Below are 24101 nucleotides of genomic sequence, written 5' to 3' on the forward strand. Positions count from 1 at the left end.
CCTATCTGGTCCTCAGGATTCTCCCCAGGCCACACCCTTCAACAGCTTCACACATTCCCCATACATGTTTTTGCTTGACTGGATGGAGAATAGAGGCGGGTGCATGTCTAGGTGTAGCCGAGTGTACTGGACAAAGGGGCAATTCACATGTGTTGCTCCTCCCACTTTTGAGGTAATAATGAGGCGTTTAAATTTGTTCATGCTAGAGGAAGTCAGATAATTTGGAGAGTGGGGAATTAAGCAGTGGCTAGACACTTCCTTCCTTTTCCTTGATGGGGTTCCTAGTTCACACCAACCGTTTAAATGGTAAGCCTTCTTCTTCGTCCGCCTCTGAGCTGGATTACAGAATGCGCCCCAAGAACATGACTGCTGAGATGCAACATTAACTTTCTATTATTAATGCAATGGGGCAAAGAAGAGGCAACGCATGCCGGGTGGGGGGGAGCCATCATCCTCTCCTCCCAAGACCATTCAAGCCAGAGGATGATTCTCAGTTTGGGGTCTGATTGTTTTATTGCTCCCCATTCATTATGTTTGTGGGATTAGTGATGTGCTGCTTCTTAATTAGAATAATAGAATTGCAGAATTAGAAGGATCATCTAGCCCAACCCCTGCAATGCAGGAATCACAGCTAACTAATCCCTGACATAGCAAAATACCACATAATCACCCAGAAAGGCTCCTTTTTGTCACTGGATCCAGGTCTGATTAGCCAGATCTCTAGGAAGGATAATAGTTCCCAGACACTGTTCTTGTTTAATGTACCCTGATCTGAAAAGAATTGACAACCAGTCCATAAAACCAAGTGGGAGATTTTTATGTGTAATAAAACCATGATGCTTTATAAATATCCCTCCCCTTCCAGAGACTTGGAAAACATTTTTATTTTTTTTGGAAGCAAACATCCATGCCAGCTCACAAAGTCTAGAATCCATGCTAAGGCTGAAACAAAATATTCTTGCACCAAACTCAGATGTTTGCATCCCTCTAAAAAATAATGTTAGAAATTAAATGTATGGTTCTCAAATATTATAAAAAAGGGGAAGGCAGGAAATGACATCCAATTTTCTTACATAGCTGATAGCAATCTAGGTATGCAATAATCTGATGCTCATTCCAACAATCATTCCATCTCTAATAATACAATAATATTTAATAAGAAGTGCCTGCAAGAATCCTAGGCGCTCTGCAATTGCGTACAGAGGTTGATTGGGTTTAATTTGCTGCATGGATGAGAAGATTTTGATGCTTCTGAAGTCAAGTCAAAATCTGTATGGCTATTTGAGATTCCCTGATATTGAACCTAAAGATTTGGTTGTGGGAAAGGACGGATGAGTCATATTAAAAACTGATCAAATAAAGTCAGTCTTAATTGAATCAAACACTGATGTACTCTCTTTTTCAGCTCATATTACAGACAACCATTATCCCCATGCAATAAATCCACAATTGTTTTCAGACATCCGTGGTGCACAACATCCCACAAGGCTTCTGTAAAACAATGGTATTCAATTGTAGGGAAGATCACATTTCCTCAGCACTGAAAACAGAAATATTTTGTGGCTGGGAAAATGGGATTATCTTGCCACCCCCACAACCCCCATGAGTGTGACCATTGTTACTGTCTGCATGCTGTAGGCTGTGGTCGCAGAATCCTACTGGCTAGTGCCAGTAACATTGCTAGTGGAGAGCAATTCCCTGCTAGTGAAGAACAGTTCTCCCAGCTATGCCTGAACCATTTTGTGGCCTTTTTAAAACATTAAAAAAACACTAGCTTAAATAAAGCTCTAACAAGAAGGATTCAATCTTCCCTTGAGGCAGGGTCAGCCAATGCGGTCCCCTCCCATATGATGTTGGACTACGACTCCCATCATCCCTGACCATTGGCCATGCTGATTGGGGCTGATGTGAGCTGGAGATCAACAACGTTGGGAGGGCACCCCTGCCTTAGGGAATGTAGTATTCCCACTTTCCTCACTCTTGTGGAATTTCATGTGTGAAGAGAAACAACAAAATGCTGGCCACAAATATTATTGTATTGGTCCCTTACAAATGGGATGGTAAGATGCTGCCAGTTCTTCTTGCTATTATGTCACTGCCAGTGCCGATCTTAGGGCTTCTTTACTCCTAGTGGAGAAACACTACTCTACCTTCTCCTCACACACCAAAGTGCCAGGTCCTGTTGAAGCACATTTCCCAATGTATTATTGGTGGCACAGAGGAGCTCAACCACACAAGAAGATGCCTTATATGGATTCAGACCACTGGCCCATCTGGCTGAATATTGTCTGCACTGACTGGCAGAGGCTCTCCAGCACTTCAGGCAGGGTTCTCTCTCAGCCATACCTGGAGATACCTGGGGTGTGTGTGTATCAGACTAGGAACCTTCTGCATGCAAGACAAATGCTCTACCACTGAGCTATGGCCTACCCATTCCACAACAGAAAGGGACTGGTGATCTTGCTACACTCAAATCAACCAGGGCTCTAGACCAAGGCAGGCTTGCGGTAATTTGGCCGGACCAACTGATACCACTAAGGAAAGGCTTGATACAAGCAGGGACTTTGGAGGCAGGGGGCCACCACCTGCAAGACCTTTCCTCTCCTTCCAGCTCTCCAACCCCATCCATTGGAGCAGCTCTTCTTCTCCAGATGCCATTGGCCCAGCTCATTTCTCAACAGGCCCTCCTCGCCGGCTGCCAGTTTTTAACAGTGCAACGGTCCCAACAGTGAGGTATATGTAGATCCATTCATAATTTTTTCATAAACCCAGGCAAAGGAAGGAGGAAAGGGAAATGGAGGATGGCTTAGGGAAACCCAGAGGCACAGATGAGTTCCTGAGCAAGCTGTTCACAGCACCGGGCTCTTTAGTGGCATCTTCACATTCCAGGTCCCTCTGGCCCCACCGCGGGCGACCAAATCCCAGACCATCTGGCTCAGCAGTTGTGCGGAGAGTCTTCACCTTCCTGCCTGGTGTCTCTCGACAGCGCCTTCCCCGTGGGGGTAGGAGGCGTGATAATAATGTCTGGGACTTTCAGGCGCTTGTCAGCCATGACAGGAATGTCCCCGCTGCCGCCACCGCCACCACCACCTCTGTTGACGTGTGTTTTAAAGCCTGAGGGAACAAGAGGGAGAGAAAGAGAGAGAGAGAATTTATCTTTCTCTCGGAGGTGGCAACCTCTGACGTTCATTGTTCCTCAGAGGAAGTTGGGCGTGTGTGTTTTATGTCACAGAGAGGAGTCGGCCCTTCTCAGATAGTGCGTGACTGTTGTATTTCGACAGGAACGCTATTCTGCAGAATGAGGCAGCCACACAAAAATCCCTGCTGCGAGTTAGTTGAAAGCGGGCTTCTGATATTGTGGGAACTTGCAAGAGAAACTCTCCCACAGGCAACTGTGATCTACTGGGTGTATATGGGATAGGCAGATTGGCAGTGCAAATTCCACAAACAGGGTGTTACATGCTGGAAGTAATTTGCCCCCACAGGCAGCCTAGCCACTGCATTTGCTACCAGCTGCAGCCTCTGGACCAACTCCAAGGGTAGCCCCACACAGAGCGCATTGCAGTAATCCAGCCATGAGGTTACCAATGCATGGGCAATTGTGGTCAAGCTATCCCATTCCAGGAATGACCGTAGCTGTCTTACCAACTGAAAGAAGTAAGTAAGTGGATAATAAGCTTCCCGCACCTCTGTTAATTATCTGTTGGCTATGTGACATTGCCTTCCCACACTTTCCACTCCTTCAGTCTGGATTTCCTCATACGAGGGATACTCTTGAAAGGAGAAAATGTGGGAAGGCAGTGATTTAGAGAACGTCATACAGATAGTAGGCAGTTAATGAAGAGACAGGAAGCGCTGACCCTACACATTAAAACAGTATGGCTGAGCCCCTGGTGGCAGGCCCTGATAAAGATTTTAGGAAACATTTACTTCCAAAGCTTGCACTTTCCAGCCATATAGGAACACACCCACTCCATACATTTAAACCACATTTAAAGACATATGGCCTCCCCACCGCAAAGAATCCTAGGAACTGTAGTTTGGTAAAGGTGCTAGGAGCTGCAGCTCTGAGAGGGGATATTTGGGTGGAAGCTGTGACTTTTAAAGTGGTATAAATGAGCTTTCAATGTATGGCATGGATCTGACTTTGCATGCAGAAGGTCCCAGGTTCAATCCCTGGTGTCTCCAGGGAGGGCTGGGGAAAGATTCTGCCTGAAACGCCCTCTGCCAGTCAGTGTAGACAGTACTGAGCAGGATGGACCAATGGTCTGACTCAGTATAAAGCAGCTTCCTGTGTTTCATATTAAGGCCAGCCCTGGTTATATGGTTGTTTAATTTTGTTTTTCAGGACCTTTGGAGGCCCTAAGCACTGGAAATATGATGGTGCCCCTTAAATGTAATCCAAAATAAAAACAATACCAAACTTTGAGTATTATTTGCTATGCTTGTATACACCTAAAATTTACGTGCATCCTGAAATGTACATGCATGTATGTCATGTGCAGCATGTGACAGGATCAGGTTCCCTTGCATTCTTTTGATCTACCTTGGTAGGACACCCCCTGGTTTAGGTGGGGGTAAGTAATGAAAGTAGAAGAGGAAAATGGGGAAAATAGTGTGGGGTGCAGTGTAAGGAAGTCTAACAAATATCTGATTGTTCTCCTGATGACTATTTCAAGGCTTGTTGAAATCAAAGGTAAGATTTTAAAAACCTCTTTTTTGCTTGTGCTCTATGAGCATATATTGAGTTTGCCTATTGAGTAATCCAGCAGTGACTGTCACCACAGTATGCATCGTTGGTGTGTCAGGTCAGATCTGCCCCTCTGCAGCTGTAGCTGCATGTGCTCTGCTCCTGAGGATGCTGACAGGTCTTCTGTTCCCTAATGCTTCAAGATTGATCACCTCCCTCACCCATCTAACGCTGGGCCATATGGTGAAAGCATGCTTCGATACACCAGGTTTGCCGTCAACTGACACAGTGCCATCACCATGGTAAAGAAGATCCTGGGTTATATTTAGTTTGTTGTGCGGCGATGAATACAAATGACGCTTCCGAAGAAGAAGCTGCCCTCCAAAGAAGAAGAGAAGACTGATAAACTGGTGCGTTCCTTCCTTCTCAGACCCCCTCCCTATCAAATTGCCTACAACTAGCAAAGTTTGCAGCCAAAAATGTTGCAAGGGCGCCCTCTGGTGGGCATTGGAGAGACACATATGGGATGCACTCTGTAATCTGCCAGCAAAGCAGACATTCCTGACGATTTGTGCTCATGAGGGTATGGGGTGGTTATACATACACAATCCTGCTTTCAATGCCTGTGTATGATTTGGCTAAGTTTTATTTTATTTATTTAACAAGATTTATGTACAGATCGATTGTAGTAAAACCTCTGATTCACAAGGAACATTAATACTATCAATAAAAACAGTTAAAAAGAATTAAAAGCATTTAATAATAATTAAAAGTAAAAGTGGGTTGGTGTCAGGGGTTCGGGTCTGTGGGTTTCCTTAAGGCAGTCTTCCCTTTCACCAGATGCAGGAGTTCGTTCCTGCACAGGCCTACTTAGAAGACAGTCCCACAAGGTTCAGTATAGGACTTACTTAAAAGGTAAAGGGACCCCTGACCATTAGGTTCAGTTGTGACTGACTCTGGGGTTGCGGCTCATCTCGCTCATCTCGCTTTATTGGCCGAGGGAGCCGGTGTACAGCTTCCAGGTCATGTGGCCAGCATGACTAAGCTGCTTCTGGCGAACCAGAGCAGCGCACGGAAACGCCGTTTACCTTCCCGTCAGAGCGGTACCTATTTATGTACTTGCACTTTGACATGCTTTCGAACTGCTAGGTTGGCAGGAGCAGGGACCAAGCAGTGGCAGCTCACCCCGTCGCAGGGATTTGAACCACCGACCCTCTGATCAGCAAGCCCTAGGCTCTGTGGTTTAACCCACAGCGCCACCCACGTCCCAGGACTTATTTATTCCCAAGCAAATGTGTCTAAAATTATGCATGGCATATAGAAAGCAGATTGGGGAAAGAACTCTCTCATAATACACTGGTACCTCGGGTTACATACGCTTCAGCTTACATATGTTTCAGGTTACAGACTCTGCTAAACCAGAAATAGTACCTCGGGTTGAGAACTTTGCTTCAGGATGAGAACAGAAATCGTGCTCCGGCGGTGCGGCAGCAGCAGGAGGCCCCATTAGCTAAAGTGGTACCTCAGGTTAAGAACAGTTTCAGGTTAAGAACGGACCTCCGGAACGAATTAAGTACTTAACCCAAGGTACTACTGTACTAGAACTCTGGGCCAGCCAATAAAGCTGAATGCTGGAAGATTCAAGAGGGCTGAAAGAAAGCACTTATTTGCAGAGCAGCACATAGTTAAACTATGGAACTCACTTGCACAAGAAACTGTGATGGCCACCAACCTGAATGGCTGTAAAAGATGGAGGCAAAGCGTATCAGTAGCTACTAACCACAATGCCTTTGCTCTTCCTCCACTGTCTAAGTCAGGGTGCCCCTTGCTGTGAACTGCAGGTTGGGAAAGCGCAGTTGCCCTCATGTGCTGCTCACAGGCTTCCCAGAAGAGGCATCTGGTTGGCTACCGAGAACAGGATGCTGGACTAGATGGACCCTTCACCTGATCCAGCAGGGCTGTTAAGTTCTTATGTCCATTAACCACTCTCTACGCTGGCTGCCCATGGGAATGCCAACCAAGTAATGAATGGGATCTGCATGAAAGCAGTGGATGTGCTTTTTGCTCCAGCCCCATCCATCTCAACGGCGCTCATGCTAGGCTGCCTCTAGTCTAGCCAAAGCCTTCCTTCTCACCTCTCCTCCCTCCCTGCTCGCCATTCAACGGCATTTAGGTGAAACAGGCTCAGTAGGGCTTTGCATCCAAAGCCGCTCGACTCATCTGTTATTAATGATGATGGAACAGGCCTCGCTCTTTGGGAATCAATAAGGGCCTCTCGGCCCAGCTGCTGGATGGACCTGCATTAAGGGCTGCAGCTCATCACCAAGAGAGTTGCAATTTACAAATGCATTTCCAGATGGGAGTGCATTGCTATTCATAAAGGGCTTGGCCCCAGCCATGTGGAGCTCAGCATCTTCTTCACAAGGCTGTGAGGCTGCTGTTTTGGGAGAAAGCACAGCCCCATCCGGAACAGGCTGGCATCCCTGAAACATCAGATCCCTTAGCCAACTTATCCTCTGGAGTAAGCTTCAGTTTGCTTGCCCTCGTCCAGTCCAAAATTGACAGCAGAGACCTGCTGAGAATATTAACTGGGTGTTGTTGTTTTTTCCAGGTTTGGATGATAGAAACAAGAGATCGAGGAAAGAGAAAGAAAACTGAGCAGTAGTGCAGTGGTCCAGAGCTGCAGGAGGTTGACGATCCATTACTATTTCTGCAGCAGGATACTAGTAGGGTCCCTGTCTACAGCATCCTAGAGCCACCCATTCAGCATGAAAGGGGGGCTTTTAGCCAATGAAAGGAAGGTTTCTCAACCTTTGTGCTGACTGGAGCCAATCAGAGTGAAAGGAGGTGAACCAGCCACGGAGGATTGGCTCCTAGAGCCACTCTGGAAAAGGAACATGGGAGGAACAGCAAGGAGGAATTGTTCTGTAGGCTCCAAAGCTAAGCATTTAGGAACACTGAAAACACAAGGTGCTTCTGTTTCAAGAGAATGGTGCGCAAGTTCTGTCACATGCAGTGGAACTTCATGGCAAACACAACTCGAGACACAACTTAAAATGATAGTGAAACACTCCAGATCATTTGCCCATGAACATGCTCAGAATGTAGTAGATTTAGCTCAGTGCTACTCAAAGTCGTGGTCCATGGACCAGTACAAGCCCATGAGTCATCAACTGCTGCTCCCCAACAACTCCACCACAGCCCAGGTTGAGTGGTACCCTTCAGGGCCAACTATGGTAACAGTTCCTGGCACACTGGGGGCGGGGAGGGTAGGAATTGCTGGTCCAACACTTCAAATAGCTTGAGAAGCATGGATATAGCAGAAAGGCAACACACAGAGATCTGCATTGATCATTGCAATGCATTCCTAATTATCACTATTGTATAAGGTTCTTGTATAATCTTTGCTGTATGGAGTCCTGACTAAGAACTGAAATAGAGCAAAGATTTTTGTAGGGTTTATATGGTGCGGGGAGGGAACTCAGGTTCAAATCTCCACCTGGTCATATTTTCCCATCAGCTAATCTTGGGTCAGTCCTACTCTTTCAGTGTAACCCACCTCACAGGGTTGCAGCGAGGATAAAAGAGGAGCCATGTGTGCTGCCCCAGACCTACCTGAAGGAAAGACAGAGGTGAAATGGTAGAAATAAAGAGGACAGGTATGTGGGGGGGTTATATCTAAGGTCCTTTTCCAAGTGACCCATGTGGAGTCACTTGAAAGTGACTGTGAACATTCCACAGGGGTGGAAAGGAGCATTTCAAGGAGGGCATTTGGGAATTCACTGAAGCAGCTGAAAACTTTGGCTCACGAGCTGGGAAGAGATGAGGAGGCCTTGTGTGAGCCATATATCCAAGGCACTGTGTCTGACACAAGGGAAGCATTTGAACATATATTATTTATATCCAGTACACTTCTGACACCCTCGCCCCCACCGTTTCCTTGCAAAGAGTCGTGTGGAGGCTTCTGCCTGGTTCCCAGGGGGTCTTCTGCGGAAGCGGCTTTTATGAGACCTTCGTAACATCAGCTGCAGCAGCTGCTGCTGCAAAACGGCATCTCTGTATCTCTCGCTGGGCCTTTCACGTCTTTCCTTCCCAGGAGATGCAAAAGTGCAAAAAGGGCAGAAAAGGGCAAGCGACGTGATCAGGTTTAGAAAAATGGGGAGTAAAGGAGGAGGGGGAGCATCACCAGTGGTACCAGTTGGGGCTGGGTTGCCCAACCAGTAGGGAGAGCCAAAGCCCATGATAGGCAGAGCCAACGCATTCTAGTTTTGCCCCCACCCTCAACCTTCTCTTCTTCCTTCCTGCTGAGTTGTACAAGGGGCAACGCTGGGACTAAGGAGGAGGGGCAGCACCACCACCCAGGAAGGTTATAAGTGAGAAGGCAAGCGGATGGGGGCTGGTTGAGGATAGGTTGAGGTCTTGCCAGAAGCATCCTTGCTGGGCTGAGCAACAGCTTCTCTCTGCCTGACATACTGTATGCTGCATTTGTTTAATCTGCAATAGCCCTGTATTTTAAAAAGCAACCAATTGTTTGCTCTTTGGCTAGCAGGGGTCCAGAATATACCTCAGCAGAGGCCTTGTGTGAAACGGTAGGCTGCATACCCCTTAGTGTTCATGCATACAAATTTACAAGTACATGCACTGATGCATCTGAATGCATCTGCCACACCCTGCACTGAGGACCAGAGACCTGGAGGAGATGGCCGAGCCCTGAACAGCAAAATCCCCAGCAACTTATACTCACTTTAATTTTCAGAAGATGCCCCTCAGGGGCAAAAGAAAAACCTGGTGCAAAATAGGAATGTTAGTTGACCAGGTTCAGGGACCAGGAAATAGGAAATGGAGTGTAGGGTCTGCTAGTCTGAAATTCAACTGGTATAGCTCTCCCCAGCTGCTGCCTGCTCACTTTTTCAGAAGTGCCACCTGTCTGCTGCACTGCTTTTGGAAGCACAGGAGCAATTGCCAGAGAGGTGGCATTCCCATGGGGCGGACAAGGGTTCCTGCAGGCCATTTGTGGCTTTGACTAGCTGGGCCAGAGCAGCCACAGCCTATTAACCTGAATGTCAGCCCAAAGAGTGAATGAATAATCCATGGCTCCAAAGTGTCAGAGGGGGTGCATTTCCCTCCCCTTCTCGCTGGGAGATTGCTTTCAAGATGCGCTCCCCAGCACTGCTACCTGAGGGAGCTGGCCCAGCCCCACACTGTGTGAGGAGCCCCCCTGGGGAAGGAAAGGCAGCAGGTGCTCAGGCCTTTGGCTTGGCATTAAAGCTGACAGCCCACGCTGGCATCGGGGCCAAGCAGCAGTAAAAGCTAATGGGTGATGCAATATTTAGCACTTGCCCCGATTACCCAGTGAGAGAACAGAGCACACTGAAAATAAAATAAAAGCAAAGGCTGCTTTGTGAGAATGGTGCTTTCCCCAGCTTGGGACAGAGAGCATCTCCATAGATAGAAGAACGTCTATAACAGCTGGCTTCATCCTGACAACCCTTAGCAGGTTTTATGACCCCCCCAAGGGTTGTTGAAATGGGGCACGCGTAGTGCTCTGTGCATGTCTGGTGAGTAGGGATGCCAGGGAATGCCATGGAAATCGGAAACAGAAGCAGAAATTGCCAACGTTTGCTTATTTGTCCCATGTCTGTGAAGGGAACCAATCCTGCATTATTTGCTGTTGTCGTTGCCTTCAAATGATATGAAATTGATTATGGCGACATTCCCATTTAAATTACATTTCCTTTGCATTGAAATGAATGGTGCGGACACAATTGTGCCATTAGTTTACATGTAAGTAACATAAATAAGGGAAATAAGGGTAAATAAGGGTTAAACCACAGAGCCTAGGACTTGCCGATCAGAAGGTCGGTGGTTCGAATCCCTGCGACGGGGTGAGCTCCCGTTGTTCGGTCCCTGCTCCTGCCAACCTAGCAGTTCGAAAGCACAAAGTGCAAGTAGATAAATAGGTACCGCTCCGGCGGGAAGGTAAACGGCGTTTCTGTGTGCTGCTCTGGTTCGCCAGATGCGGCTTAGTCATGCTGTCCACATGACCTGGAAGCTGTCTGCGGACAAACACTGGCTTCCTCGGCCAATAAAGCGAGATGAGCGCCGCAACCCCAGAGTCGGTCACGACTGGACCTAATGGTCAGGGGTCCCTTTACCTTTAAGTAACGTAACTCGTGGAAATAAGTATGTAAATTAGGTAATATGGTGGACAGTGTCCGAATTTGGCGGATGTGGAACTGCAGCAGAACAGAAGTAGCACCGCTTGTGATGAAGACAGGTTGGAATGGAAATCGCTGCCTTCTTGCATCCCTACTAGCAAGTAGCAACTAGGGGTTACTAACTGTGCTGTGTGCATTAGCCAAACAGAAAGCAGAATTTTGCTACTCCCCTGCCTTTGCACCGCAGCATAAATCCAGGCCAGTGGATTGAAACTGGGACAACCCATGTAGTCCACAGACCCCCCCCCGCCCTATTTTCCTCCCATCTGCAATTGACTGCTGCCAATTGTTTGCTTCCACCTTGCTTCTCGGATGAGTAAGTAGGCCCAGTGGCTCTTGCCAAGTTTGGTTTTAACTAGATGGGGTGGCGGTGGCAGAATACACTGTAGGCGGCTTCTGGAGTTCCTTCCAAATGTCCTGGGTTATTGCAGTCGTAAAGTTCTCCTCTCAGATTGCCTGTCCTTAGTCAAGGCTGCTGAGATGGCACATGCCTGCTTTCTGGGAAGAAGGGAGGCAGGGAGGAAGTCTGGTCCAACTCAGAGCCTTCTCTTTTAAAGACCTAATCCATTAGATCAAGGAATGGTCCTCCAAAAGATGTTGGACTCCAGCAGGGCCAATGGTCAGGGATGATAGGAGCTGTAGCCCAGCAAGATCTGAACATCTATGTTCAAAAGCTTCCAGGTTCAATCCCTGGCATCTCCAGATAGGGCTGTGAAAGACTCTTGCTCGAAACCCTGGAGGAGATCTCAGTAGTGACCCAATCCTGAGCTAGAGATGAACTAACAGTCAGTGCAAGGTGGCTGCTTCATATACACATGTGGGAAACTTGTAGCATTTGGATGACAATGTATGTTGTTCCAAGTGATAAGAATTCACACTTCCCCTCGGATTTCTTTCAAACCAGTTACACTTTGAGGGCAGATCCACACTGTGCTCTCAGAGCACACCCAATGCACGTTTTAAGCATTTGACTTCCTCCAAAGAATCCTGGCAACAGACATTTGTTAAGGTTACTGGGAATGTTGGGAGGAAACTACAGTTCTCAAGGGTATTTTTGGGATGCTTGTGCCTTAAATGTGTGTTGGATGTGCTTTAAATGTAAGGTGTGGATCTGTCCTTAAAGTGTAACTTTAAATGTGGTGTGGATAGCATCAAGCTGTTTATAGGCTGCTGAATATTATTCCATCTTTCTGGCAAAAAAAAACACCAAAAAAAAAAAAAAAAACCAAACCCTTTGAAAATAATCATGGTCCCATAAGCACAACAACCCCCCCTCCACCTCATAGATCCATGGAGTTGTGGGTTTAGGCAGAGCGTGGAGAAGCTTGGTTCCCTCCAGATGTTGGTGGTTTACAACTTCCACCTTCCCTGACCACTGGCCAACAACATCTGGGGAGCCACAGGTTTCCCATCCCTGAGTGAGGATAAAGGAGACATCACATGGCTTCTTACCTTTCAGGCAGGAGAGACTAAGTCCCATGATTTCATCCTTTTAGCATGTGGGATGGATTAAAGACACATATTTCCACATCTGGTCCTTTGCCTCATTAGTGCTAGAGAGTCGAGAAAGAAAAAAAATAATTTTTTAAAGAAAGATGGGAAAGAAATCTAGCTGCATTCAGAACACAGTTTGTCCACACCATCAATGGATGCCATGGCATTGTATTAACCTAACTAGATTCATTCCAATTTATATAGGAACTTTTATCCTGGATGGAACTTTAGCACATGATATTTTTTTTTTAAAAAAACACACAGTTGTGACCAATCGCTGCAGGTTTTTATACTTTGTATAAGCAGCTAATTTATTTCTAGGGATGAGCAGATTTTCCTGTGCTCTATTACTGCCCCGTGAGTTTGCTCTCACCTGCATTCTGCCCCAGTTAGGAAAATTTCTAAATTTAAGTGGCAGGTGTGCAGTTTGCATCATTCCACCCCCTTTCATTTATAGCAGGAGGTAGGAGACCTTTTGTAGCCCCTATGCCTAACTGTCTATGGTTACTGATGTACCCTGGCACTTTGAGTGTAAAAAAGTATAAAAATAACCTTGGTATGATTACATCCTGATAGCATTTTATGCTGCGATTTAATCAGACATGCCTACATTCCTGTGCCCAACCATAATGTGCAAAAAAGGAGATGCTAACTGAAAAACTGTTGCAATGCCTGGAAATGACAAAAGGCAGACTGCTAATGCATTGGTGCAATTCTAGAAACAAGATCAGGAAATCTGGAGCCTCCCACAGAGAAATCTTTGTAAGCTTCCGTCTTTATTTCTTTGATAGGGTTTGGCCTCCTCTTGTTACTTGATCCTAGTTTCTGGCACTACAGCTGTTCCCTGAGCAGCAAACATAAAGACCATAAGCAGAATAATAATACTGTTATTTACATATACACCTTGGTTTTAAGAGTTGCAGGTAGTATAAAATTCAGGCCACCTTGGGGTGAACACACACTCTTGTAGAGGCAGTGTGGTCAAAAGATACATTTCAGCACATAGCCTGCCCCATCCTGAAGCCTTTGGGCAATTTAATTTTTAAGGCAACTAAAAATGTGTAATTAAAGCTTCTAACCTTTAGCCAGCTTAATTCTCCTCCTCCTAGCACATGGTGGGGTGTGTGGCAGTCATTTAGCAAGCTCAGTGGTTAAGCTTGTTCAGGCATCTTAGTGGGGAAGGGCTGTAACAAAGTGGCAGAGCATCTTCTTTACATGCTGAAGGTCCTGGTTTCAATCCCTGACATCTCCAGGTAGGACTAGGTAAGACTCCCTGTTTGAAACCCTGGAGTGTCATGGGCCAGGGGGCAGCTTCACCTGCTGAACAGCAGCTTGAACTGGGAGAAGGCCAAGTGATTCCACCTGCACCTGACCAGCCTCAGATCACAGAGCAGAAGGCACCAATGAGAACCAGCTGCCTCCCAACTTCTTAAGCCAAGCTCTCAACAACAGTAAAATGCTGGAAACAATGACTGTAGTTCTTGCCCCTTACCTTGCTGCTGCCTGCTCTCCCTCTGGATCCCCTGACCTGTGGACTGGACCCTTGGCTCTGTGATCATGTGGATTTCCTGACCTGTGGACTGTCTTGACTTTGTATGTGGATTCTGCTCTCAGGCAAGCGTTCCTCAGAGACTCCTAACCCCTACTTGTTTGGCAAATGGGGCTACAGCATGGAGAGCCACCACCGGTCAGTGCAGAACTCCCCCCGCTTTCCCTTTTAAGGGGATGGAGAGACAGGAGAACCCCACAGTCCTTTGCAAGTCTTGCAAAAGCCCTTAGAAATCTCTTTCCCTCCATCTTTAAGATCACAGCAAGACTGAGCTTAAAAGGGAAGGTGGGACAACCAGGTTTAAAGGGAGGGGGCAAACAGGATGTAATGTCTTAATGCCATCATGTTACTGGCATGTGGGCAGTCCTACCCACCTGTCAAACTTGGCCTGTGAGCCAGATCCTGATCATGATCTGACCTGTGGAGCCAAAAAGGTTCCACACTCGTGGTATACTGTGCTGGATGGACCAATGAGCCTAACTTGGTGTAAGACGTTTACCTATGTTCCCAAGTGTTCTGGCAGGCACAAAAATTGCAGTTCATTTCATGCTTTGACAATCTGTTGCATGCCTCCACCGTCGGAGGCAATATGCTTCTGAATACCAGTTGCTGGAAACTGCAGGAGGGGAGCATGCTGTTATACTCAGGTCCTGCTTGTGAGCTTCTTCCAGACACCTGTGAAGACCCAGTTACAGACTCAATGGGCCACTGGCCAGATCCAGCAGGGCTCTCCTTAGGTACTTATAGGAGAAGAGGCTCCAATCCTTTCCTCTTTCAAGGTCAATGAGTGTGGGTAGCTTGGGCATCATCTGCAGGGGATGCATTGTGTAGCTGTATTGTACTGACACCACTCACAACACAGAATCCAAAAGCCTAGTGCCTCTGAAATGGAAGGTTGCCTGCTAGCCATTGTAACTACTAACCCTTGATAGACTTGCCCTCTTCCATGAATCCGTTTCATCCTCTCAAAAAGCCATCTTATAGCACCAAGCTTTGAAGGGGGTCAGAGGGCTTGATCTTTGTAGAAGACACTTCTTAAAAAATAATAATGCTGGACTTTTCATGAAAAGGAGGAGAGCTTGACTGCATTTGAGAAACCCTTCTTTACATTATTAAGGATTTGATTGCAAAGTGCAAAAAAGTGGTGGGGAAAACAGCCACTGGATAACTAGGGGCTCCTGACTCACTTCTGCCAACTTAACATCCCTAACAATCGCTAATAGATCCACAGCACTCACTGATGTTTGAGTTGAGACAGTGCAATTCAACAAAAGGTAGACTAGTCTCTGATGAAATTCAGCCCCATTTGTTTTCATAGCCAATGTTTGATCTAACCCTCCCCGCTGTGACTCTATTGCCAGTTCAAGCCCAGATGAATGTTGAGCAGGGCTTTGGCCCAGCAAAATCTCTGCAAGGTTCAATCTAGCAGAACATTTTCCACGTCTGTTATCTTTATTGGATGGTATAGTAAGGAGAACTTGTGTCAATATCAGAAGGTTTAACTCTATGACTAACAGGTGCAGGTTTGCATTTAATCATTAACTTCTGATTAGCTGCTATCATGCTGGCATTGGGCATCACCTCAACCAATTATAAAAAGTGGCTTTTATTTGATATGCAACTTGATGTTCTTTCCTCATGAAAAGGGGTGGAAACTGACATCGTGCTCCTCATACTTTAGAGCCCCCAGGTAGAGCTGGCAAGGGGCACCGGATGTAATTGACTCAGGGTTCATATATCCTGGAATATGAACCTATCTCCACACAAAGGAAAGATTCCAGAGTTTTTCAGGGCAACCTGTTCTGGTAGTTTGATAGACTTACATTGTCATGGTGGTCTCAAGTCAAATGACATGCTGAACATGTGAAATTATTTTTGTTTTATTTATTCAAGCTAATCTTACACTCAGATATATTCCCAAGAATTAACATCACATTGTCAGTGAAAAGACCAATCTTCATTTGTTCTGAACCACACTTAGTATCTGTTATCTCTGGCTGCCCTAACCTCTTTTTTGGGAGGAAGGGCAGAATATAAATTTAGTAATAAGTAAATAAACCCTTATATCCCACCTTGACCACTGAGCTCAGGGGTGGGGGACTTCTGTGGGCCTGCAGCTCATTTCCCCCAAACCATGACCACCTGCCCATCAGCTGACATCACTGGTGATAGCAACTGATTGGCAGGAAGAGAAGATTTAATTCTGCATTGCCTGTGTGATCCTGTTCCCAGCAGGATGTAATCCCTTGAGGTCACAAAAGTTAAATCATTCTCTGGGTATGGATTCTTATGTAGCCAACTGGCACCATTCACACATAAAATGAGGTTTCACCAGGTTTGAGGGATGCTAAAAATTTGCAGAAGTAAAATCTCTAGAGGCGGGGAAAATAACAACACCTACAGGGGCAACCCTCCACAAAACAGCTTAATGTTCTCTAGGTATGAAATGCTGACTGAGGAGGATGGACAGAGTAATTCAGGTAAAGGACGAGGCTGGCTAGTCAGAATCCTGGACAGGATCTCTCCACAGTGACACATTTTGTTTCAGGTCCCACTTATTTTGTCTTCTAATTTGTTTTAGCGGATGGTGAATGTGATTATATTGTGGTCCCACTTGAGGGTGTTCCATCCCACTTTCAGCAAACAACAATAAATTTGTTGAGGTAAAAGCTCTGCACTCCCCTATCCCCTTTCCCTGAAAAATCAACCCTCAGTTCCAGGAAGAGAGAGCATATTTATGTAGGGACCATGTGACAATCAGTATTGTAATAGTGCGGGCTTCCTCAACCTTGGCCCTCCAGATGTTTTTGGCCTACAACTCCCATGATCCCTAGCTAGCAGGACCAGTGGTTAGGGAAGATGGGAACTGTAGTCTCAAAACATCTGGAGGGCCAAGGTTGAGGAAGCCCAGAATAGTGCATCCAATCACCATTCATGTTCCGACATAAAGAGAAAGTTGGACCTGTTTTGCCAGTTCTGAAGAGGACATACAGAACTGGCTATGAATACATCTAAGGACATCATGGTCTTTGCACCAGTTTCCTTCTTAAAAATTTTCCCTGCACAATAATTTCCAGAAATCTTTGCCGCCACCCTCCAGCTCTTTATATCCTTTCTTAGGACAAGTGTCCCTCTTGTCCAATGACCAACTCAGTCTTGCCATCAATATCAACAGATTAATGGCTAGTGATGGGCCAACAACCACCCTTTTGGAGAGGAACTGAAAATCAGCCAAATTACAAAGTGGTTGGCCCATGAGAAAGAAAGAGAGAAAGATTATTTCCAAAGACATCATGAAGATGGAACAAGACCATGCTCTCAATTGTATCCTTGCTTTCTAAAATCCCATTCAGCCCTGGTCCACTCACTGCCTGTGTAAGAAAGCAAACAACTTTTGGGCTTGGCAAGGCTACCCGAAATCAATGAGGCTACATAAAACAACTGTGAATATCAATAGTCTCGTTTTTAACCACTTAATTTTCTGAAAGGGCAGATCCACAAACATTCTTATCTCATAAAAGAGACCAGAAAATGAGGGGACGGAGGAGACTTTGAAAAGCTACTGGAAATATTTGTCCATTGATAATATCCTAGAAGCAACTGCTGTTCACACAGGGAACCTCTCCTCTCTGCAAGCCCATTGAAACAAGCAAGACATAGGTAAGAGCAATACATCATGTCTGTTACACATCTCTGGCTTAAAAATGGTGCTTAAAAGGATAGGATTCTGGTATATAGTTCCTTTTCCACATATATGCCCCCCCCCCAACCCTGAATTGATTTACAACCCCAAGTGAGCTTATATTCCAGCACAGTAACATGCAATGAGCAAAACTTTGGGTAATATCCAACTAAGTTTTACTCAGACAACCCACTGGGATGTAAGTGACTATGTGAGTAATGTTAATTGGTTTACTGGATCTGTTCTGAGAAGAACTTAGTTGAATACAATCATTTGTACCTATTAGCGGGTGTGGTAACAGCAGTGAATCTCTGGTCCAAAGTGCACCCCTGCCATTAGCTCACAGCATACAACATTCAAAGCACCCTTACAGAGGGACAACCCCCTGGGAACTGTAGCTTGTTATGGGTGCTGGGATTTGTAGTTTATCCCTCACAGAACCACAATTCCCATGATACTTTGTGGTGAGATGTGCTTTAGAGCCAGGTTATGCAGGCAGAGGTGGCCTTAGGAAGCCACTTTTTTTCTTTCCATCTCCTTCACATCTCCTCCCCTTCAAGCTGCATTATGGGAATAATAATAATTGCCCACCCTGCAGAGTTGTTGTAATTATGAAAACAGGTTCATTGTTTGTTTGTTTGTTTAAAAAGGGTTGTATCCAAGGAGTGTAGACCCAATGAAATCAATGGAACTAAATTACTTGTGATTTTGATGAGCTTACTCTGAGTAGAACTTATCTGGTGACAACCCCAAAGATTAAAAAGATCTACATCAATAGCTGCAGAAAATACCACATTTACACCAATCATGATCCCAGATCTGGACAAAGAAGGTGAGTTTTCAAATTGTGCCTGAACATACCTAGAATGTTCTGATTTCACCTGGGATGGAGTTTCATAAGTGGGGTACTATCACTGAGAATGGACCCCTCACTGCCACCAGGTTAGAGCCTTGGGATCATGTGTGGAAAGTACTTTGAGCCCCATAAAGTGCTGCATATAACCACAATCCGAACACTAATTAGCACCCCATGTATAGTAAACCAAACTCATTTGTTTGAGTGCCTCCACCAATCCACATGGAGCCAAAATGGTACCCTTCCACACACAAGAGGGAAGCATCAGAAGAGAACGCAAAGGTTTGCAGAAGAATATCCCCCCCCCCAAAGAAAAACTTTAGGGGGAAACCACCCCCATACAACTCAGTGAGAATTGAGTATGCTCACTGGTCTTCCTGAATGTCTGTTAGGGTAAAAGATCGGGACTGAAAATGGAATGGAGTATTGTGTAAAAGGGCATGGCTGGCTGTCACCCAGAACAAGAGCAAACGTTCTGCTGCAGGTTCCACATGGGAAGCTGCCTTATAAAGGGTGAGCACTGGTCTATAGTGCCCTGTATTGTCTTTGCTGACTGGCAGAGGATTTCCAGGGTTTCAGGCAGGAGACATTCCCAACTCTACCTAGAGATGCCAGGGATTGAACCTCAGACCTTCTGCATGCCTAGCAGATGCTCTGCCACTGAGCTATGCCATTAAGAGAAAGTAAGATTCTAGTCCTCATTGATCTGAACAGGAACATAGGAAGCTGCGTCCTATCGAGCCAGACCATTGGTCCTTCTCATTCAGTATGAGTGACAGAGGGGTTGAACTTAGAATCTTTTGCATGCAAAGCAGATGCTCTAACCCTGAGCTACAGCCTTTCCAATTGCAACGATAATAATATGTGATGATGATGATCGTGGTCGCAAAGGAGCCACGAAAACGCGACGGGCAGGACCCCACACGAATTCAGAACAAAAACCAAGGCAAAGTTCTTGAAGCTGAGAGGGCAGCCCGTTAGACTTGCAGCCTCCCTGGTTTCCTGATCAGAACCCACAGCCTTAGCTCCCAGGCTGAATCCAAGACTCAAGCGGCTCCTAAAGAGGGCAGGTGGTGGTGGTACTGAGCCAGGGAGAAACAGCAGCCGCAGCAGCAGCAGCGGGATTAACTCTCCCATCCAAGTTTTAGAAAAGGGCTTTTATCCTTTTCCACCCAGCCCTGAAACCAAACCAGCAAGCATGAAAATAACAGGAGGGAGAGCGCGCCAGGGAGGGGCAGGAGCTTCCTCCTCGAGATTCTTGGGGGGCAGCAACTCACCAGCTCTGCAGGCAGCCGCCGCCTTCCCCTCCAGTGGCCCCAGCCCAGCCGCGGTGGCCGCCGGCGGCATCCCAGCCCCGGCTCTGCTGCTGCTGCTGCTGCTGCTGCTTCTCCCAGTTGCAGCGCCTGACATCGCTGCCAGCCCAGCGAGAGGGAGATGATTGCAGCTGGCAGGAATCGGAGGCAGGACCAGGGCGATTTACATATTGCTGTCTCGGGGACCACCTCCAGCTCTTGGCCGGGCCAGCAGAGAGAGAGGGAGGGAGGGAGGGGCGGAGGCTACCAGGCACTGTGTGCCCCCTCCTCGCCTTTCCACCCCTCCCTCTCTCCAGCCTCATCTCAGCAGCTGCCGCAATGCCTGGCCAAAGGGCTTTTCCCCTTGCTGGTCTCTGCCAAGAGCTGCGGGAGGATGGCTAACTTGCTGGTGCATCCCGAGACATATAATAACATACAGAGCTGGAGAGAGACGGCAAAGCAAGCTGAGGATGGGAGGGATGCGGAGGTGGGTGTGGAGAGACCCAGCTGGCACCACCAGGCAGGCGAATGCGCTCAAGAAACCTGGGCACACACCATATACTGAAAGCACTTTCCTTATTTTTTTTTTATAAGATATTTATTGAGATTTTCTACTGAAAGCACTTTCCTCCCCAAGAATCCTGGGAGTTACAGTTAACCTTTAGTGGAGCTACAATTCCCAGAACCCTTAACAGGCTACAGTTCCCATTATTATTTGCGGGAACTCAACATGCCACTGACGTGGATGGCTTTAAAAAAGGGATTGGACAAATTCACAGAGGATAAGGCTTTAGATCTCTGCCAGATGACTGTGCGCTGCTTCCAGTCTGCTTCTGAACACCAGTTGCTAAAAACAGGAGAGGAGAGGGCTGTTGGGCTCAGGTCTTGTTTGTGGGACATCTGATTGGCCCCTGTGAGAACAGGATGCTGGACTAGCTAGGCCATTTTCTTCTTGTGGGGAAGGGAAAATGTGCTTTGAATATGTGGTGTGTACATGGCCCTTGACCACTGAAGCCACTTGGGCTGTCCTGGAAGGTGAGTTCGTTTGCTGGAGTGCCCATCTAAGCCATGGAATTTTTTTGGTCCAGTGGGTCAGATCTTTATCTTTCCCCCCATTTCAGCTGATGAGGAGAGAGAGCTTAGTATTGCTTTCTGCAGGATCCCAGTGCACCAGAGACTTCCTGCAGAGAACTTTCTTGAGCACCCAACCCAAGCAGGATTGAATGCCTCATCAATCAGCTGATGTGCTTGGGACTTCAATCCTGTTTACCCAGCTACATGATCCGGCCAAGTGCCTACCTGACGCACACCTGACATCACATATGGTGTTGGGGATGGGGCAGGAAGGTGCCCGTAGTTTGTGGGACAGAGCTTGCCAGCCAAATGAGGGTCAAATTTGGCCCACAAGACAGAGTTGTGGTCCAAAGCATTGGTGGGCACCAGATTAGTTACCCCATTTGCATTTCCCCCACAGTAATGTAGGAAATGTATAGCTGAAAGGTCACAGCTCAGTGGTAGAGCATCTGCTTTGCATGCAAAAGGTCTCTGGTTCAATTCCTGGAATCTCCAGGCAGGGTTGGGAAAGACCTTCCTGCCTGAAACCCTAGAGAGCTGCTGCCAGTCAGTGTAGACAGTACTGGACTAGATGGAGTGACCAATGGTGCAGCTCAGTATAAGGCAGCTTCCTCTGTTCCTACTGAGCCTGCACAGGCTCGCTTTCTTTGCGAGTCATCGTAACTGGAAAGAGGCCATTGGTCAACCCAGCTTAGTACTGTTTACTGCAGAAGTAGGGAACCTGCAGCCCTCCAGATGTTTCTGGGTTCCAACTCCCATCATCCCTGGCCACTGGTCATGCTATCCGGGTCTGATGGGGCGTTGTAGTCCCAACATCTGGAGAGTCAGAAGTTCCCCATCCTCAGTCTGCTATGACTGGCAGTGACTTTCCAGGCAGGAAAAAAAAATTCTTTCCCATTCTCTGTTACCAGATCCTTTTCACTGAAGATGCCAGGCACTGAACATGAGACCATCTGCATGTATAGCAGCTGCTCCATCACTGAGCTGTGTCCTAAATAAAAATGTATATGTGGATATCTGGGTCATTTACGAGATGGAATTTTGGGCATTCGACTTTCTGCATATGCTCTGCCACTGAACTGCCCCATGCGCTACAATAGTGTTCACTATTACTCCATAGGCTCTGTGGCTGAGAATTCACGCACTAAATGGCAGCTCAGATCAATATTTCTTTTTTCTTCTGAAGTTCTGTATGGCAGCTATTTTAGAGAGGGTCTCACAATGTACCAGGCCATTCTGTTACAGGCCTTCAGGTAGCCATCACGGAACAAGGAAACTAAGAAGGGAAACTCCAATGTGATACTGCTGAATTGCAGCTTATCCAAAAGTTACATTCTGTTTGTTTGGGTCTGAAGAGAGACCCAGCTAAGCTTTACTGAGTAGAACCCATTGAAATTAATGGGCCTAACTTAGTCATGCGCATTAATTTCAAGGGGTCTATTCTGAGTAAAACATAGCTGAATGGTTTCCTGTTTCATTCCGCTGGAATTTAACCCCAACTTTTACATCCCCTCCCTTTACATCTATGCATATGACTTGAGACCCAGGAGAGGGTCTTCTCTGTGGTGGCCCCTACACTGTAGGACTCTCTCCTTGCAGAGGTGCATCTGACACATTCATTTGATAGTTTTCACTGCATTTTGGAAGACTTGCCTCTTTCTCCTGGCTTTTGACAGTTGTTTTGTGGGACACACCTCATTTGTTTAATTGCACTGTTCTGGTTATTACAAGTTTTACTCTTTTTTGCAGTTGTGATTGTTTAATGATTTTTTTCAAATAACTCTCTGCCCTGGGACCTTATGGCAAATAACTGAGGATCACACTCCATGGATGTGACGGTTCATGGCAGGCACAAGAAGCAGGGCCTTTTTTGGTGGTGGCTCCCCTATGTGACATGCTCTTCCCCTTGAGACTCACACCAGTGGCTCCCTTCTAACCTTTAGGAAGTAAATTCTTCACTGGGCTTGTGAGGACTAAGTTTATTTTAGCCATGCCATCCAAAGAAGCTAAACTTTTATCAGGACAGATAAAAGTACGTACCTTATTCACACTGTGAATAGTTAAACAACAGAATTCACTACCACAGGATGGATGCTTTTAAAAAGAGGATTAGAGAAATGCATTGAGGATAAGGCTATCAACAGCTACAAGCCATGATGGCAGTGTCCTACTTCCAGTGTCGGAGGGAGTATGCCTCTGAATAGCAGCAGGTGGGGAACGTGAGCAGGACAGTGCCATTGCACTCATACTCTGCTCGCTGGCTTCCCAGAGGCATCTAGTTTGCTCCTGTGAGAACAGGATGTTGAACTAGGTGGGTCTTTGACTTGGTCCAGCTGGGCTCTTACTATGTTCTAATCTGTACCTTATTTTAAAGTGGCATTTTATTATTTTAATGTGGGTTTTGCATGGAGTTTACTGGAGCCGGCAATTGCTTTGGAGATCCAAAAACAGGTGGAAAGGAAGCACAAGGTTCTGCGGGATAGTGGTAACATTTACCGTATTTTTTGCTCTATAAGACTCACTTTTTCCCCTTCCTAAAAAGTAAGGGGAAGTGTGTGTGCGTCTTATGGAGCGAATGCAGGCTGCGCAGCTATTCCAGAAGCCAGAACAGCAAGAGGGATCGCTGCTTTTGCTGTGCAGCGATCCCTCTTGCTGTTCTGGCTTCTGAGATTCAGAATATTTTTTTTCTTGTTTTCCTCCTCCAAAAACTAGGTGCGTCTTGTGGTCTGGTGCGTCTTATAGAGCGAAAAATACGGTATTTAAGAATTCCCCCAATGATCAGTAAAAAGAATCTGGTAACTTTTAATACGTTGAATAAACACAGGCGTGCTAGGAAAGAGGTTTGTTTTACAAAGGCAAGGCTGGTTCTTTCCCCAAGTTTTTTGATATGGGGCAGCTTTAGGCCTTTGAATGAATAAGCAGAAGCCACTCCACCGTCACTCTGTAACGACAGCAAGCTGGAATGGTTCTGCTCAGATAATTAGGAACATTAGATGCCCCTAAAGTTCACAAAAATATGGTTGCTATGTAAGACCTACTCTGGTCCCTTGTGGCTCTGAACAGGTGCGTGACAGAAGATAAATGTCAGCAGGCGAAATTTTCCACTGTTACTGCATCTTGGTGGCAGGGGAGCCTCAGCTGTTACACGCACCCTGCCTCACATGTAGCTGGGATCCCTGCCAGAAAGAAACGGCAGCAGCTCCTAAACAAAAAGACATCCTAGTGAGTGAGCTTCAGATCCCCAAG

At 46.5% G+C, this 24101-nt stretch overlaps 1 long non-coding RNA gene across 1 annotated transcript; it reads right to left on the minus strand.

The window, feature by feature from the left end:
* Positions 1 to 815: 815 nt before the first annotated feature.
* Positions 816 to 20177, minus strand: LOC308483729. Its single transcript, XR_013989758.1, has 3 exons — positions 19767 to 20177; positions 12361 to 12461; positions 816 to 3114 (listed from the first exon to the last, which is right to left on the minus strand). It is a non-coding gene; the product is annotated as an uncharacterized lncRNA (long non-coding RNA).
* Between the last annotated feature and the right edge of the window lie 3924 nt (positions 20178 to 24101).

Source organism: Podarcis pityusensis, assembly GCF_964106645.2.
Source record: "Podarcis pityusensis genome assembly, chromosome: 8".
Classification (NCBI taxonomy): Eukaryota; Metazoa; Chordata; class Lepidosauria; order Squamata; family Lacertidae; genus Podarcis; species Podarcis pityusensis.